This window comes from Crotalus tigris, unplaced genomic scaffold (genome assembly GCF_016545835.1).
Source record: "Crotalus tigris isolate CLP2741 ecotype Arizona unplaced genomic scaffold, ASM1654583v1 scf7180000019173.45859301935:6455823, whole genome shotgun sequence".
Classification (NCBI taxonomy): domain Eukaryota; kingdom Metazoa; phylum Chordata; class Lepidosauria; order Squamata; family Viperidae; genus Crotalus; species Crotalus tigris.
Window position 1 is genome coordinate 5,939,006 of NW_024097414.1, and position 17,962 is coordinate 5,956,967.

Consider the following 17,962-nt stretch of genomic DNA (forward strand, 5'->3'; position numbering starts at 1 on the left):
AAATCACTCTCGTTGTGGTAAATAATTGCAAATAACTGTAAATAATTATTAGAGAGCTTGAAAGGGCTATTTCCTGATGGGAAACCATTATTTACCCTTTAGGGAGAAGAGCCTGCACTGGGGTGGGGACTTCATCGCCAAGATTTCAAGGGATTCTCAAACTCATGAGCTTTTCATTCAGATTCAAGTTGGACCTGTTCATGTCTTCTCCTACCAAATCACTCAGGAAATATAGAAGTCTTTGGACCACAATACCTATCAGGCATACCCAACATGGCCCAGAGGGGCCACTCTGGGAAAAGCTCATTGCAACTACTTACTACAAGCTATTTTCCTTTGGGTAGCTAACACCGCTGGTCCCCCACAAGCAGGAATATCTCCTTCCATAAAAATTTAACCATTTCAGTCATCGCATCTTCATTCTTTGCAACCAATTCAATTTCAAATTCTGTCATCCAGGCTTCAAAATCCCACCGTCTTTTGTCTACTACTTTAAATCACTCTCGTTGTGGTAAATAATTGCAAATAACTGTAAATAATTATTAGAGAGCTTGAAAGGGCTATTTCCTGATGGGAAACCATTATTTACCCTTTAGGGAGAAGAGCCTGCACTGGGGTGGGGACTTCATCGCCAAGATTTCAAGTGCATTGCGTCTCGCTCTAATTCATCCTGAACTAATTAAAATGAAAAAGTGCATTATATCATTTCCACGCAAGAAGCCCCCTCCCCTCCTCCTCCAGCAAATTAGATTTATAACACACCAGAGGCTACAGCACCCAAAACAACTAAGGCCGTGTACACTGTTCATTATTTCATAGTCTGTGCCTGTTATTAAAACAATGGTGGCGGGTGAAAAATGAGGCTGAGTTACATTTATTTCTTTTAAAAAAGAAATGGGGGCAACGGGCGGGGGGAGAACACAGCACATAAAGGGACCCTTTTGCTTTGCCACATATGCACGTACACACAAACACACATCCATGCCTTGGAAGACAGCCATTAAACCTCATTTCACACACTGCAATCTTTGGGGCTCAACCAAAACAGGTGAGTCTGGATCAAGGCAGATGGGTTGGGACTACAGCCCCCAGAAGCCTCTGCTAGCCTGGCCAACAGCAGGTGGGGAAATTGAGTCCATTGCTAGGCCAGGTGGCTGTCAAGTGAGCCGTGCCAGATTTTACAACTGCTTTACCATAGTTGTTAAGCAAATCACATGGTCACTAAGCAAAGCTGGATGGAGATCATCGCGAACCACACAGCAATCATTGAAAATATGTACCAAATGCCCAAATTTTAATCACATGTCCAGGGGGATGCTGGGATGTCATAAGTGCAAGGACTAGTTGTGAGTTAACTTTTTTATTACCATTATTAAACAAATGGTCGTAACTCGAGGACTAAGTGTCTAAGCTAGCGGTCAGGCCATTCTTTCTTAGACTGCTGTCAAGAGGCCGGTGATAGACAAAGCAGTGAATTCTACAAAAGCCTTATTGCAGCTAGCCCTCAACTTATAATAGTTTCATTTAGTGACCGTTCAAAGTTACAACCACACCAAAAAGTGCAACTTATGTCCGTTTTTCACCTTATGACAGTTGCAGCATCCCCGGGGTCACAGAATCAAACTGACTTGTATTTATGACGGTCACAGCATCCCAGGGTTATGAACTTTGGCGAACTTCTGGCAATGGGGAAGCTAGTTTTTGGCTTAATGTCATGGTTCCGACAGATGAAACTCTTCAAAAGAACTTTGAGGCATTGTTTACCTTAAAGAATCTTTATTTCGAGTGGCATAACATCGGCAGTGCATAATCAAGCCAAAAACTGAATTCCCCTTCCCTGAGCACATAGTATCAAAGCACAATTCCCTCCTCCAATTGACAGTCATAAATCACATTCCCCAATTAGCTTGAAGCGTGGGCTTCCTCTCCATTTCTCCAGCCCGCCAAGTCCTTATCGGCTCTGGTTACAATAACCTTGATTCTCACACTAGGTTTAGTGTTGTTATGTCTAGCTGGACTCTCATTCACATCCCCCCTCCCAGCATCATCTAACTCTAAAAGCAAAAGATGGCTACATTTCTATCTGTTGTCAAAACAAAAACATCTGATGTTAGCAGTGATGACACCAGATTCACTTACCAACGGGATTACTAACTGAACCACTGCAGTGATTCATTTAATGACTGTGGCAAGAAGGGCCATAAAATGGGGCAAACCTCACTGAACAAATAAAAGTTAAGGACTTTTAAAAAAAGAAAGAAAGAGAGAGAGAGAGAGAAAGAAAGAAAGAAAGAAAGAAAGAAAGAAAGAAAGAAAGAAAGAAAGAAAGAAAGAAAGAAAGAAAGAAAGAAAGAAAGAAAGAAAACCTTTTGCCTTTAGCCTCCAAGGCAATTTCTGAGTTTCAAGATGACTTGTTCTCTTCGGAAAGTCCCATCTCCCATAGATCAGCTCTTCCTTCTCCTCTCCTCTGTCTTCCTCACAAACTCTTCACACTTCAACTCTAATTCTGCTATGCAAATCTGATCCTCCCGTCTGCCGGCCGCTTTCGAAATTAAAGAGGGCTTTCACCAGAGGGAGATTTATGGATGGCTGGGATCGTTTGTCACCGGTTAAAATGCTCTCCTGACTTCATAAAAGCTAAATTTCCACAAGGCTCCAAAACATTTTAAAAGACCGGAGCAAAAATGAGATTTAGACCCAGGTGGGAGAACTTAAAGGGCTGGTTCTGCACCAGAAAGGGGATGGGCTGGGATGGAAGACACATTGTTTTTGTGGGCTCTGTTCAGGTGGGTGTAGGACCACAATTCCCATTTTTCACAGATAGCTTAGTCCTCCCTGCTGGAGAGGATGATGGGATCTGTAGCTTCTCTCCCTAGCTAAAAGCCACCAGCTTTGGCAAAACCAATCTAGATGTGGGAAAGAATTTATGTCGTCAAGAGATGAAATTTCAAGCAAGGCCAAAATGTAACAAAAGGAAAAGCAAATATTCCTTCAAGATAGGCTATGAATCAAGAGCATCCATCATGTTTGAGGGCACCAGGTGACCATCTAAGGGAAGGCTCCAATCCCCAGAATTCCCCAGCCAGGAGAAGGATCTGTGACTCTGTCTCCCACCCTCTTTTCAAAGATGGCCTTCCAAGATTTTTTTCCCAGTGAAAGAAGATAAAATTTAAGACCTTCACAGCAGGGTTTCTCAACTTGGTCAACTTTAAGACGGGTGGGCTTCAGCTCTCGGGTTTCCCAATGGGGAACATGGATAGCTGGGGAATTCTGGGAGCTGAAGTCCACAAGGTGGAGAAGCGCTGTCCGAGAGCGTTTGGCCCCATGCTAGCCCGTCTGGTTCCCACATCGCATGAAGCCATGATATGGCTTTGAGATTGGGCCAAGACTGGATTTCGACATCACAACAAACCCTTTTCCCTACCAAATAAACCACCATTTGCTTGGGTTCACACAATACCCACAATGACACAAAACCTAGGCTGGTTTGTGGGTGGCCTGAACCAAGTCGAATACACAATATTGGGTGAAACCAACCGTTCTTCTAAACCATGGTTTAGGGAGCCGCAGAATGTGTGAACCCATCCACCTGCTCATCCCGAGGATTGTGCCGAGCACCCTTTGAAAGCTAATGAGGGAGAACCCGGGTCCGCAAGAGGGGAGTGGGTGCTGGATCCCTTAATGGAGTGGAGCATCACCCCGCAGCACAACGAAAACACCGCCAGCATGATGGCTGTGACACTTTGCTGGTGTCAGCGTTTGTTCTGATGACTTCATTTCAGTGATGCCCGATGATTAATGATTAAGCCAGCTGCCAGGCATTTTGATGGATTCCCGAGCAGCAGAATGACATTTGCAAAGCAGAACGTTCTTAAAAAGCTCACCTGATTAGACTGGAGAGCCCTCCTCCATCCAACGGCTGGGGGCTCTCAGGGCATTCAGGGAAAAACCCTCCCCAGGAGAAATGGAGGAGAAATGGAGGAGGAGGAGGAGGAGGAGGAGGAGGAGGAGGAGGAGGAGGAGGAGGAGGAGGAGGAGGAGGAGGAGGAGGAGGAGGAGGAAGAGAACTATGGGGTCTTTGGTGCTCCACAAGCTTACAATGCACTGTTTCTTCCTTCTCTCTTTGCTACTTTCCTTCCTTCTTAGCCTTTTCAATCTTTTCTTCCTTCTTTCCCTTCCTCTATATTCCTCTCAATCCTTCCTTCCTCCCTCCTCCCTCCTCCCTCCCTCCTTCCTTCTTCTCCGTCCTTCCTTCCTACCTTCCTCTCTTTCTCCCTCCTTTCCTTCCTTCTTACTTTTCCTTCCTCTACCTCTTTTCTTCCTTCCTTCCTTTAGTCTTCCTTTCCTTCCTTCTCTTCTTCCATATCCCTTTGACTCCTTCCTTCCTTCCTTCCTTCCTTCCTTCCTTCCTTCCTTCCTTCCTTCCTTTCATAATATCACAGTTGCACATTAAGGAGCTGCCTAAAACCACAGAGAAAATCCAAGCTGAGATCACCCTAAGGAAAAAAAACAACAACCCACCCCAAACCCGGTCATAAAAATAAAAGGGGCCCAGAAATGTTATAACAGCCATAAAATTTAATTAATAATGCCACTCCAGTTTGAACAAACAACACTATTAAAAAAAATGCACAATTGAGCTAATTGGTTTATCATTGCAAGCCAAACCAAGAGCACATCTGGAATAAGTACATAAAGACGCACGAGAATTCCAGCCGCGTCCTAAATACGTCCTGATCACCCATCCCAGCTTTCAATCACAGTTAAAATTTTGCTTTCGTGCCTTGTATTTCTACATTCTTTATTAAATTCGACTTCCAAAGCATAAATCTGTTCTCTGCAATGTCACACAGCTAACTTAGGAAAAGAGGAGGAAAGACACTTGGGCAAAGTTGCCACACTGTGTTTGAGGACGGAAAGCAAGAAAGAGATAACTCACTTTTCATCAGCATCAATCATAGGAAAAACAGATGCCCTATGCAGCTGGTCAATGACATATACTCAGGAGAACTGTTGGCACAAACCTTCCAGGTTTAAGATGTTACGCTCCAGCATGACAAACCCCCAAATTTTGCCATGAAGATTTTTTACCCAACAACTCACAAGGTAGCCTACAATCTGTCATTCTTGAGAGTGCTTTGGCTAAGCTTGCAAGCCTGGCCTGGCCATCCCACTTTTCTGGGGTCACAAGGGCGTTCCTGGAAGGTGAAGAAGCAAAAAAGTCAAAAGGGAGACCATAAACCATGATCAAAGCATGGCTCCCTTTTTATGTCTGTCAACGCACCCGCAAAAGGGACCAAGCTTTGGCTGTGTGGTTGTAGCCATCATCTCAGCATTTCGCACTCCCCTGCCGATACTTTCAATCCAATCTTATATTTTATCAAAACCATTCTCAAAAATTTTGCTTTCATGCCTTTATCAAAACCATTTCTTGCTTCTGGAAAAGCAAGAAAACATGTTTTTTAAAAAGACCCTTCCTCTTTTAACGGGGACCCCTGCTTTCCTAAAGACAGCAATGCCAAACCAAGCTGATGGGGTTTACATCTGGGTCTGCTTTGCTCCCAAATATTTGCATTTTTCCAGGACATCCATCTGAGCTTACAGAAAACCAGCCTCTTTTTTCCCCCTCAAGGAGTTTCCAACAAGCTTGCTTCCTTCATTTCTCTTCCTTGCCTAACCTAGGGGTTAAATGACTCCACATTCTTAAAGAATAGCTGATTTCTCGTCGCCTGACATCTATCGAGATTGTTCAAGAACCAGAAAGCAGAGTTAAAGCCACGTCTTAGCTGCTGCAGAATGGTTCCTCCTGCCTCTCTTTTCTCTCGCTGACACCTTAAATATACCTCAATTCCCCATGTCATTCAACGTTTCCTTTAAGTCCGAGGGATATCTACGCTCCTGTCATTTCTTCAACCAACCTCGATGCCCGGAGAATGAATTCCCTCATCACTCACTCGAGAGCCCGGTCTGCAAGGATTTCAGTTTCAGCATATTCTCAGCTCTGTCTTCCTCCAGATCTGTCTTCGGGTTTGGTCAAAGCTCCTAAGGCTGGCTGGGTTGGTGGAGAAGGAAAGAATCAAACTGTGATGGTGAGGTTACCTAGTTTGGGTCATGGGAGGTCTGCAAGAAATAAACCAAGCTCAGAGAGCACCAAAGACCCCACAATTCAACCCTGAACTGCAAAGATTCTCCTTCATTGAAACTAGGATGGTTTCTATTTGGCTTAGATTCTATTTGGCAAGAAGGTGACAAGCAACAGGGAGAAAGCAGAACTATTTAACTCATTTTTTGCATCTGTCTTTACACAAAGGGAAAAAACAGACCAACCTATCAAAAATAGTGCCACAAAAAACAAAACAGAAACACAAGTTAAGATAGGCAAGAAAATCGTTAGTGAGCACCTGTCCAGCCTAGATGAGTTCAAATCGCCAGGACCAGACGGATTACACCCCAGAGTTCTCAAGGAACTGGCAGATGTGATATCGGAGCCACTGAACTATATTTTTCAAAGATCCTGGAACACAGGGGAACTACCAGAGGACTGGAAAAGAGCTGATGTAGTTCCCATCCTCAAAAAAGGAAAAAAAATGGATCCAGGAAATTACAGACCTATCAGCCTGACCTCAATACCTGGGAAGATCCTGGAAAAGATAATCAAACAACGAATCAACGAACACCTAGAGGCAAACAAAGTCATTACTAAAAGCCAACATGGGTTTGTCAAAAATAGATCATGCCAGACAAATCTTATTGCATTCTTTGACCAAGTGACAAAATTAGTGGATCAGAGGAATGCTGTGGACATAATTTACTTGGACTTCAGTAAGGCATTTGATAAAGTAGATCACAACCTACTACTTGACAAGATAGAAAAATGTGGGGTAGACAGAACCACCACCAGATGGATCCGTAGCTGGCTGACCGGCCGTACTCAGCGAGTGGTCCTCAATGGAACTGCATCTATATGGAGGGAAGTGTGTAGTGGGGTGCCCCAGGGCTCTGTTCTGGGCCCAGTACTCTTCAACATCTTCATCAACGATTTGGATGAAGGGATAGATGGGGAACTCATCAAATTTGCAGACGACACCAAGCTGGCAGGAATAGCCAACACTCCAGAAGACAGGCTTTCAGATACAGAAGGATCTGGACAGACTTGAACACTGGGCACTAACTAACAAAATGAAATTCAATGGTGAAAAAAGCAAGGTTCTACATTTAGGCAAGAAAAACCAAATGCACAAGTACAGCATAGGTGGCACCATGCTCAATAGTAGTAACTGTGAGAGGGACCTCGGAGTCCTAGTAGACAATCACTTAAATATGAGCCAGCAGTGTGCTGCAGCTGCCAAAAAGGCCAACACAGTGCTAGGCTGCATTAACAGAGGGATAGAATCAAGATCACGTGAAGTATTAATACCACTCTTAATGCCTTGGTAAGGCCACACTTGGAATACTGCATCCAGTTTTGGTCACCACGATGTAAAAAAGATGTTGAGACTCTAGAAAGAGTACAGAGAAGAGCAACAAAGATGATTAGGGGACTGGAGGCTAAAACATATAAGGAACGGTTGCGAGAATTGGGTATGTCTAGTTTAACGAAGAGAAGGACAAGGGGGGACATGATAGCAGTATTCCAATATCTCAGGGGCTGCCATAAAGAAGAGGGAATTAAGCTATTTTCCAAAGCACCTGAAGGCAGGACAAGAAGCAACGGGTGGAAACTAATCAAGGAGAGAAGCAACCTAGAACTAAGGAGAAACTTCCTGACAGTGAGAACAATTAATCAGTGGAACAGCCTGCCTCCAGAAGCAGTAAATGCTCCAACACTGGAAGTTTTTAAGAAGAGACTGGACAGCCATTTGTCCGAAATGGTGTAGGGTTTCCTGCCCGAGCAGGGGGTTGGACTAGATGACCTCCAAGGTCCCTTCCAACTTTACTACTATTACTAATTACTAGATGGGTGAATGGGTGGATGGGTGGATGGATGGATGGGTGGGTGGATGGATGGATGGATGGATGGATGGATGGATGGATGGATGGGTGGGTGGATGGATGGGTGGGTGGATGGGTGGGTGGGTGGATGGTGGATGGGTGGATGGGTGGATGGATGGATGGATGGATGGGGAGAAATGGAAACCCACAGAAAAATTCACCCATGCAAAATGAGCAAATAGTTTTAAGACATGGAAGGAGAAAGATCAAAGCTGTCCCAAAATCTAATGAAGGTACTACAAGCCAACCTCCACCCTCTCCTTTCCAAAATTTATCACAGTATCTTCACATGAAGAAAACTCTGACCTTTTAAAATCCACCATCCTTCAAGGGAGGCCTCAGATCTTGTTCCTTTCAAACCAGCCATGGGACTTCTCTAACCGGATTGAGGACAACCGAGTCTCCACTGGAAGCCAAGGCACCATCTCAACCTTTCCAGGAGTTCCCGCCTGCCAGTTTTTCCCCTTAAACTTTCTTCTCCACGTGTCTCTTTCCTTATCCCCCCCCGCCTCACCCCCCCCTCCAGCATCTCTAAATCACAGAGGCTTAATCCAGGTGGATCTCAAAGCAGAGGACTATCACAACCAGAAGGTGAGAAAGGAATAAATCAATCCCAGCTTTAATTCAATCAAAGTCGCTCAGTAGGATAAGGGCGGGCATGTAATGAGGTTAAAATCAAAGAGAGAAGAATTCTGGAGCTGGAGGGAAAAAAAAAAGAGAGAGAGAGAGAGAGAATCAGATGAAACTGGTAATCCTTTCTCAGCCTGTGGCACTTGGGATCCACCCAGCCTGGCTGGGGAGGATGGGAGCTGTTGTGCATCCTTTGACAAAGAGTCCCAAGCTGAAGAAGCAGAATTAATACACGAGGGAGAGCTTGCTTTAGGTCTCATTCACAAGTTGGGCTTATGCAAAGCTGGTGTAATCCTGGGGTTTGGCTTCTATCACAGTGGCTGCACTCACACAGCAGGCTAACCCAAACAAGTATTTAGGGCAGTGGTTCTCAACCTTTTTAATGACATGACCCCCAACCGGTTGTAAGTCGAGGACTACTCAACCGGTCGAAAGTCAAGGACTACTCAACTGGTGCAGCACCATTTGCAGAATGGGACTTTTGGCAGGCTCAGCAGGGCAGAGACAGCCTGGACAATTCCTATTAGCTTTTGAAAGCCAATAGAATTAGGCTCTATTCAAGAGAGTCTATTCTATTGGCTTTCAAAAGCCAATAGAATAAAAGGGAGTAGCACAGCTAAGGAAAAGGGGGAAAAAATGGCGGACTGCGTTGTTTGGCAACCCCCGTGAAATGGTCGTTCGACCCCAAATGGGGTCCCGACCCACAGGTTGAGAACCACTCGTTTAGGGGATGACTCTTTCCAGTACTTTCTCTTTTACTTTCCCCAGTTTTACCCCCTGAACAAAAATGTGACAGAATCATCATCAAGGGGGTTTCCCCTTCTGTTTTTTTTTTTTTTTTCCCTCCAGGGAGAACTCAGCCTGGCTAAGAGGGTTCTCCCTCTTTGGGGAGGCTAACAACAATCCTGTAAGGTTGACAGGGACATGCCACAAGAAAAGGGCCTTTTAGGTATAGTCCTTCCTTCCTTTCCTACAGATCTTCTTCCCTCTCTCCCACCTTCCTTTCTTCCCTCCATCTCTCCCTTTCTTCCTTTGTCCCTTTTTTCTTTTCTCTCTCCTTTCCTTCCTTCCTTCTCCCTTCCTTTCTTCCTCCCTCCCTCCCTCCCCTCTTCCCTCTTTCTCCTTCCTTCCTTCCTTCCTTCCTTCCTTCCTTCCTTCCTTCCTTCCTTCCTTCCTTCCTTCCTTCCTGGAAAATATCTTTTATTTTCCATCTGCAAGAGTTACCTTCTGGTAAACAAATCCATACTTGCCGTGAAGAAGGCAGGAGACTGGAAAAGATAGTCCCATTTTTTCTCTCCCTCTGGTAACCCCCATCTCTCTCTTTCTCTCCCCTCCCCTCTTCCAGACATTCACCCTGCATCCTCTCTCACGGTACCCCTTTATTTGACAGCACCCTTCTTTTCCTGTTCCTTTCCTGCCGTTCTTCCCGGCAGAAATGTTTTTCTGCTCTGCTTGCAAGCACAGGTGTCGCCTCTTCCCCCCTTCCTATCCAGGTAACTAATGGGGTCGCTGATTTGAAATCTTCTTAAGTTAACTGCACAAATCCTGATGGGAGGGAGGGAGGGAGGGAGGGATTCATGGACCACCTTCGTGCCCTGAATGTCCTTGCACGAGACTCCGGGATGGGGTGCCGGATAAACATGATAAATTATATAAAGATCTAACCAAGAGCAATAAAACACATATCAAGCAGCCAGAATGAGAGCAAGCAATAAAAACTAAATTATAGTTTCAATCACAGGAGGCGATAGGAATTAGAGAGATTGCTTCAAAGCCAAGGGTGAGGGTTGGGTTTTGTTTTGTTTTTTTCAGTCTGAGGGGAAGCTTCTGTGGATAAATGACAGCAGAGGTGAGCTACCTGCTGATAGCTGAACATCTCACCTGCTGCCCCCAAAGCCCCCCCCCCACTAAACCAAAGCCATCCACAACAAGCCACCAACCAGGCTGGTAGACATGATAGGAGAATGGCAAACAGCCCCCAGACCCAGCACTTCCCGGCCTTAGTACCTTTCCTTGTGAATGCAGGGACGCGCGGCTGACTTTGTCGGCGTCCACCCTCCCCACGTTTCCCAAGTCCGCGTCCGCTAGGGGAAGGACCTGCGGGACAGACTACCCTCCGCGCTTTGCTCCGCCTGGAGCCTTACCCAGAGTCGGGAAGGCCGAGGCAGCGACCCTCCAGCAGGCCTGGGGCGTGGGGAGAGGACAGAACTCCCCTGGGGAAGGGGGTCCCCCTCGTGCAAGGCATGGCAGACCCCTCCCCCAGGAACCCCTGCACGCGCGGGATGGGAAGAAGACCTCCTTGGCCAGAGTTTGCTGTTTTTCAAAAGGCGGAGGTGGGTTATTGAACGCGGAAAAGAGACCACGAGGAAATCCCTGGGTCGTAAGCTAGGTAGAAGGACCTAGCGGTCAGTCCGGGATGCCCCCACCCGGTTGGCTACTTCAGCCCGGGCATCCCACTTATACGCGCCCGGGAGAGTCAGCCCCTCCCCTCTTTCCCACCGGCGGGGTGAGTCGCCCCTCCCTCCCTCCCTTCCTCCCTGCTCCCGCTGCGCCCCCCGCTCTGGCTCCCCCACCGTCCCCGGGCGCGCACGCTCCTCCGGCTCGCAGCTGGCCCATTCAGGCAGCAAAGGAGCGGAGTCCAGGCCAGAGACGGCGAAGAGACGGGGGGGGGTTGGGGGGGAGCAGGAAGCTCTCTGCAAAGCCGAGGGTAGAGCTAAAACGAGGTAGGGGAAACTGGCAAGGCACGAGGGGTGAGGTGTACACTCTCCGGGGGAAAATCCACAGCCTCCGGGTGGCAGACCTCTAAAATTGTGGTCGTCTTTTCCACAGTTCTGGATTGGAAAGGAAACATCGGTCTTAGACGATCGCAATAAAATGACAGTATGGCCATCTACACCTTGAGCATTCAAATAAGGCAAGTTTGAAAAGGATTAAGAGGAGGAAGAGGGAGGAGGAGGAGGAGGAGAATTGTGGGGTCCCTGGTGCTCCCTGAGCTTGGTTATTTTCTTGCAGACGTTTCATGACCCAACTAGGTAACATCATCAATGCTAGAAGGGAGGAGAAGGGGGAAAAAAACAGACAGCCTTGGATTGCCTTTGTCTAATGCAAGCTTCACAGTAGCACAGAACTCTGCCCAAAGAAGAGACCTGTGTAAATAGAAACCTTTCATCCTTGACCTGTCTAAATGACCTGGCTTCGTATTCTCCCAAATAGCTGAGTGCTGCAACTGCGACCTTTTTGGGAGAGAGGAGCTGTGGTCCCTTAAGCTCCATCTGCTTCAACCTTGAAGCCTGATATGACACGCTGAGTTATGGTTTGTTAAATAAACCATAGTTGTCTGGGGTCTGCGTGACACTCAGAGGCATCCGTGATGATTTACAAGGAGCTGGGAATCGCAAGCTGCAAAAAGAGCTGCAATCAAACCATTAAGGCTGAGGAGTGTTTTTCTGTGAACTTAAGCCCCCAAATCTTGCGACATCTTTAAGAGCCGTATTTTGACATCCGCCACAATTCTTGCTACACACAGGATAAAGCATAATTGGCTGGCTGCGGGCAACACATTAAGCTTATAACCAGGGTTGCAAATCACAATATCCAAAGGAGGCCTAAAAGAAGCTGTCGGGTGCGGCCCAGGGGATTGCTCAAAGACACCCCCCCCCCAATCTGTTCACATTCCATTTGTAAGGAACACCTTTTAAGGCTAATAGGATGGTATAGATTCTCCTGCTTGAGCAAGGGGCTGGACTAGAAGACCTCCAAGCTCCCTTCCAGCTCTGTTCTGATTGATTGATCACTGCCGGTTTTTAAGAAGAGACTGGACAGCCACCTGTGTGAAGTAGTCTAGGGCAAGGGTGTCAAACTTGCAATGTTACGTGACGTGTCACGATGTGACACCTCCATTTTCCCATTGCTGGCAATGGGGTGAGTGCAGTTTTGGCATGACGCATCCAGCCGGTGGGCCGGCAGTTTGACACCCCTGGTCTAGGGTCCCCTGCTTGAGTAGAGGGTTGACTAGAAGACCTCCAAGGTCCCTTCCAGCTCTATTCTATTCTATTCTATTCTATTCTATTCTATTCATTCAAAGGATGCTGATGTGACCTTGACTGAACAGGTGATTAGAGTTCTGCTTACTTAGAAGTAAAAAGCCACTTGGCAGAGAACCTTAGGCCACCAAGGCTAAGCTGTAAACAGTATTACCACTAGCCTTCCTTTTACGAAGAGGCTGAATATACAGGTAGTCAACAACAGTTCATTTAGTGATCACTGAAAGTTACAACAGCCCTGAAAAAAGAGACTTATGACTTTTCCACAGTTATAACCCTTGCAGCATCCCCAGGGTTGTAGGATCAAAATTCAGGAACTTGGCAACTGACTCATGTTTATGACAGTTGCAGTGTCCCCAGAGGTCATGGGATCCTCTTTTGTGACCCCTCCTCTAGGCAGGAGATGGGCAAGTGTGGCTGTGGGTTCTCGCAGGCATCCTTGTTATCCTGACACCTGCAACATCACCGTGGCTTGGTACTGCACACAGGCTCATCACACACCAAACCACCAATTAACCACCTCTGTGGATTCACACAAACAGCACTAGGCAGAAGCACAATTCGCTGACTGGTGACAGATAGCTGCTTTCACAACCTGATGTCCAACTTGTAAAGCACACACATACCGCACCCTAAGAGTCCTTCCCTACAAACCAAGTTGAAAAGGCAAATCTGACTGTTCTAAGAGAAGCTGGCAAGATGGTGGCAGTGTTCACACTCTCTCTCCAGCAGACTGACAACAGCGGAGAGGTTGTGTGAAGGCAAGCCCCCTGGACCCTCCCCTGGGATTTCTGCAAGAGGCTTCCAAGATTGATCTTGTTTTTATTCTTTTTTTTTCTTTAAAGAGGGGATATTGTTTTAATTCTGGGCTGTAGGTCACCCAGAGTTACATTTAATGAGGTAGGCAGCCATATAAATATGACAGATAGACAGATGATAGATGGGTAGATAAGGAAGGAAGGAAGAAGGAAGATGACAGACAGAGACATGATAGATGGGTAGATATAGAAGAAATAGAAGGAAGGAAGGAAGGAAGGAAGGAAGGGAGGGAGGGAGGGAGGGAGGGAGGGAGGGAGGGAGAGGAAGGAAGGAAGGAAGGAAGGAAGGAAGGAAGGAAGGAAGGAAGGAAGGAAGGAAGGAAGGAAGGAAGGCAAATAACAGACAGACATGATAGGTAGATATAGAAGAAATAGAGGAAGGAAGAAAGGAAGGAAGGAAGGAAGGAAAGAAGGAAGGAAGGAAGGAAGGAAGGAAGGAAGGAAGGAAGGAAGGAAGGAAGATGACAGACAGACATGATGGGTAGATATAGAAGAAATAGAAGGAAGGGAGGGAGGGAGGGAGGGAGGGAGGGAGGAAGGAAGGAAGGAAGGAAGGAAGATGACAGACAGACAGATTGATGATAGATAGAACAGATCATGATTTTCTGCTCCCTGCGATCCAGCTTCTGGGGAGGGGCTCAAGATTTGCGCTCTCCATGATGGCAAGATTAAACATCTCTTCCCCCCCCACCCCCGCTCCGCCTGGAATCTTTGAACAGCCGCCGCGTCTACTCAGCGAGGGCAAGTTCATTTCCCGGCTTGGAAACATCGGAACCCATTTATATTAATGACCTTTGGATTCACCACTGCAAACTTCTGAATATTTCATAGGGTGCAAACGGGTCGCGAAATGCATTAAAGCCGGCAGGAGGCGAGAAGGGGCGCGCGTGTCCTGGGAAGGCAGACTCCGGGAACGGGGAGATGTGGGGCGAGAAGAGCAGGAGGAGGATGGGGAGTGGGTGGGTGCGCGTGTGTGCGGGGAACCTCCGGACTCGAAGGGGAACTTCCAATCGCCGTGCCGTTCTGGCCTCCAGATCGCAGCGCTCTCACCTTTGAGCACCGGTCGCGCCCTGCTCTCTACCACGCGAGCGCAGCTTGTTCCGTTTCTGCAACCTGCCGCGTGAATCCAGCCTACATCGCCGTTGGAAAAGATCCCTCGTACACGTGTCAGGCAGTGCCAGGTGGATCGAACCGCTCAGACAGTCCTTTCTTAGTCCCCTTGGACCTTTTGTGTTTCAGGCTACGGAGGGAGTCGGGATTCTGCCCAAAGGCCAGCGCCTGGCTCCATTCACACAGCTGCATTAACAGGCAGAGTTCGCCTTGCGCGTTAAGCTCGGTTAAGCCTTGCCTTTTGCAGCTCAGCACTAAGGGTGGTGCGAACCGAGCCCGTGTGGGCTTCAGGAGGTTGTGGAAACCCCCACAATAGGAGAATTCGGCGCGGGTGGGTTAGGCACGTGTGAATGAGACCTGGGCGAAGTCTGCTTGTTCCTCTCTCTAAGGGAAGGGCTCAGACACACCCTTCTTCGGGGAACGGGGTCCTCACCTGCTACAGGAGCCCCCTCGCTTGGCTTCCGGGCTGATGCCGCGTCTCCCCAGGGAAGAGCGGGAGGGTTAGGCACCTGCATGGAAGACCCCCCCCCCAGAGCTGCAGGGTCGCCGGGAAATTTGCGCGCGCACACACACACCCCTCCCGGGTCGGAAACCCGAAAGGAAGCGGGTCTGCTTTCTATAGTTGATGGAGCCAGGGGCATCGCCAAAGGGGCGCCTCTCTTCGCTTCTCCCCCCTTCCCCGCCCCTTCTCTGCAGCCCCCAGGGCCAACTGGAGCGGAGCAGCTGCGTGGGGAGCAGCGGCAGCTCCGGAGCAAAAGCGAGCCCGGCATGTAAATGCAGCTCGTTTCTCTCCCTTCCCTTCTCTGCCGAGGAAGCGTGTGGGATGGAAGGCGAGAGGGGTCGGGGAAAAGCTATTTCTCCTCTGTGGCTAGTCTTTTCCTTCCTTCCTTCCTTCCTTCCTTCCTTCCTTCCTTCCTTCCTTCCTTCCTTCCTCCCTCCCTCCCTCCCTTCCCTCTACTATTTCCTTTCTTCCTTCCCTCCCTCCATTTCCTTCCCTCTTCCTTCCTTCCTTCCCTCTATTTCCTTCCTTCCCTCACTGCTTCTATTTCCTTCTTTCCTTCCATCTCTCTCTCCCTCCCTCCTTCCCTCTCCTTCCTTCCTCCCTCCGCCCCGAGAGACACCTTAGAACCGTTCTTGGCCTTCCTCACTTTCCTCCCCCCCCCCTTTGGGCTCTTTCGACCTTTCCAAAAGCGGAGAGCGAAAGAAAGGGCGGGGTAGGGGGAGAGGCGACCCGGCCTTTCACGTCAAGAAAAGGGGTCGCGAGGGACATCGCGTGACTTCCCAAAGCCTTCCCTGGGCCCGATCCCTCGCTCTTCCAGAGGCGCTCCAACCGGGTTAACGAAAAGGATTCAAGAGCGAGCAGTCGTCACCGCAGGGATTCCTGTGACCTTGCAAGGGGGGGGGAGGCAGGAATAGAAATCCCACCGAGACTTGATCTCCCTCCACGATCCTCAGACGTTGAGAAGGCTTCCCGGCTACCCCACAGGCATTCCGGGCTGGTCGGCCAGGAGACGCACCCTTCGGGGCTTGGGGTGACAAGCACTCGACGGCCCAGCCCTCCCCTTGAAAATTCTCTCGACAGGAGAGTTTGGGTACTAGATTTAGGCTGTCTGGAGACCAAGCTGAGCCGGCCTGTCTACATCTAGGCGGCGGAGAATCGCCTTGTGTGAACTAGGCAGAGTCCCCAAGCCCATCATGCACAGCTGCGCCGGGCACCGAGGCCGCAGCGGTGACCGAAGGGCGCAAAAGCACACCCTTCATTGCCCACCGCCGAGCTGAACACCAACCCCCGGACAGCCTTCCCAAACGGAAGGAAGGTTTTCTGCCCGGCCCCACGCATTTCAGATGACCCCCCCAAACCCCAAGCAAGCTTTGCACGCGATTGCCTGCCTAGGTCTGACCTGGCGACCGGCCTTAGGGGGCCTCTGTCCCCCGGCACAGTCGCCGGCCGGAGCTTCCAGCTCCCACGCGCGGCTGTTGCAAAGGCCTCGTCACTCGCGCGCCCTCTCTGCTGTCGCCTGTCCGAGGGACAGAAGGGGGGGTCTTCTCCACCACCCCCGCCCTCATTTCTGCCTCCCAACGGAGCTGGGTGTGTGCTGGGGCGGGGGGGGGGGCGTCGCTTCGGCTCCCCTCCGGAGCCATTCAGGGCAAAAGCAACCAGCAGGGTCTCCAAGCCGCCTCACTCGGAGGGCAGCGCCTGTGGTTTCAAAGCCCGTCTTGGACCGGCCTCGCTCCCAGAGGAAGCCTTCAGCAGATGCCCCCCAGTCCTGGACAGCTGGCAGAGGCCGCGTCGGTGCTGAACTAGGCCGAGCGACTCAACGCTTTCGGCAGCACTGACAAAGCTGCGCCTGCCTTCCTCAACTCCGGCGGGGCAGAAGGAAGAACTTCTGAACGTGTAGACCAGCTCTTGCGAGGAGGGGGAGAAGGGGGCGGCGGGAGCGCCGCCGCGCCCGGTCGTGTGAATTAAAACGCCGTTTCTGTGTCAGCTCGGCTCTTCCGCTTCTTTTCCTGCGAGGGGGAAGGGTGGGGTCAGGACCCTTCGCCCCCGAGCAAGCCTCCAAGGGGGAATTGAAGCACCGACCCCAGCCAAGGAGAGAGGATCTGGGGCGTCAGAAACCCAGAGATTCCTAAGGACGGAATGGGAGGGGGACGTTAGCCCGATGCCCCCTTCGGGGAGTCAGCCCAGGGACTTCCGTGGGGCCTCCCTCTAAGCAGGCCCGCCTGGCGTGGAAACTGAGTTAAGGATCCAGGGTTGTCTGCTGGCCGTGGGTCAAGGGGGGAGGGTGGCCTGGGATTAAAAGGCGGAGCAAGAAGAGCTTGTCTCTCAATCCGGAGCCTCTTCCTTTCCTCCACTCTGTCCCCGTTCAGACGCAGGAGCGCGTGGTGGGTTCTCCACACGCCCCTCCCCCCAAGGTTCCCCTCTGCCCCCGTTAAAAGCAATGATGTAACGTTCCCGGGGCGTTAAGCGGATCTGGAAGGCTGAACTCAGAAACGCGTTAGGGCCGGGAAAGCAGCGCGCTCTTCTCTTGAAATGCCTTTCAGCCCTGCTGGCTCGGCGGAGCCTCCATAGGCAAAGGCAGTCTACTGTACTTTTGCCCACCGTGTAATGGGGGCGCGTGGGAGGCGCTCGCCGCTTTCCCAGCCAGACAGTCGGGAGCGAGGGGTCGCGGAGGGCGAGGCGTGAAGAGCTCGCTTTGCAAGAGACGGGGACCGGCGTTCACGCTTTCCGACGTGCTTCCCCGCGAGCGATAGAAAGAGCTTTAGCTAAAGCGCAAGTTAACCTGTCCACGCCGGGTTCTCCCTCGACTTTTCCTGGGCCAAAAAGCAGACCGACATTCGTTCGCCCCTCTCCCCGACCCTCCACACCCT

General features: G+C 49.6%; 1 protein-coding gene across 5 annotated transcripts in view; it reads right to left on the reverse strand.

The window, feature by feature from the left end:
- The window catches only part of ELFN1 (extracellular leucine rich repeat and fibronectin type III domain containing 1), a 93,933-nt gene that overhangs the window by 69,835 nt on the left and 6,136 nt on the right, over positions 1-17,962 (reverse strand). The window contains exon 1 of one of the 5 annotated variants that reach the window (XM_039360742.1): positions 14,534-15,150. The exons of the other annotated variants lie outside the window; for them this stretch is intronic. The gene's annotated coding sequence lies outside the window, so the exon portion shown is untranslated. Of the gene's footprint in view, positions 1-14,533; positions 15,151-17,962 lie in introns of those variants that run through there. 5 annotated transcript variants of the gene reach the window in all.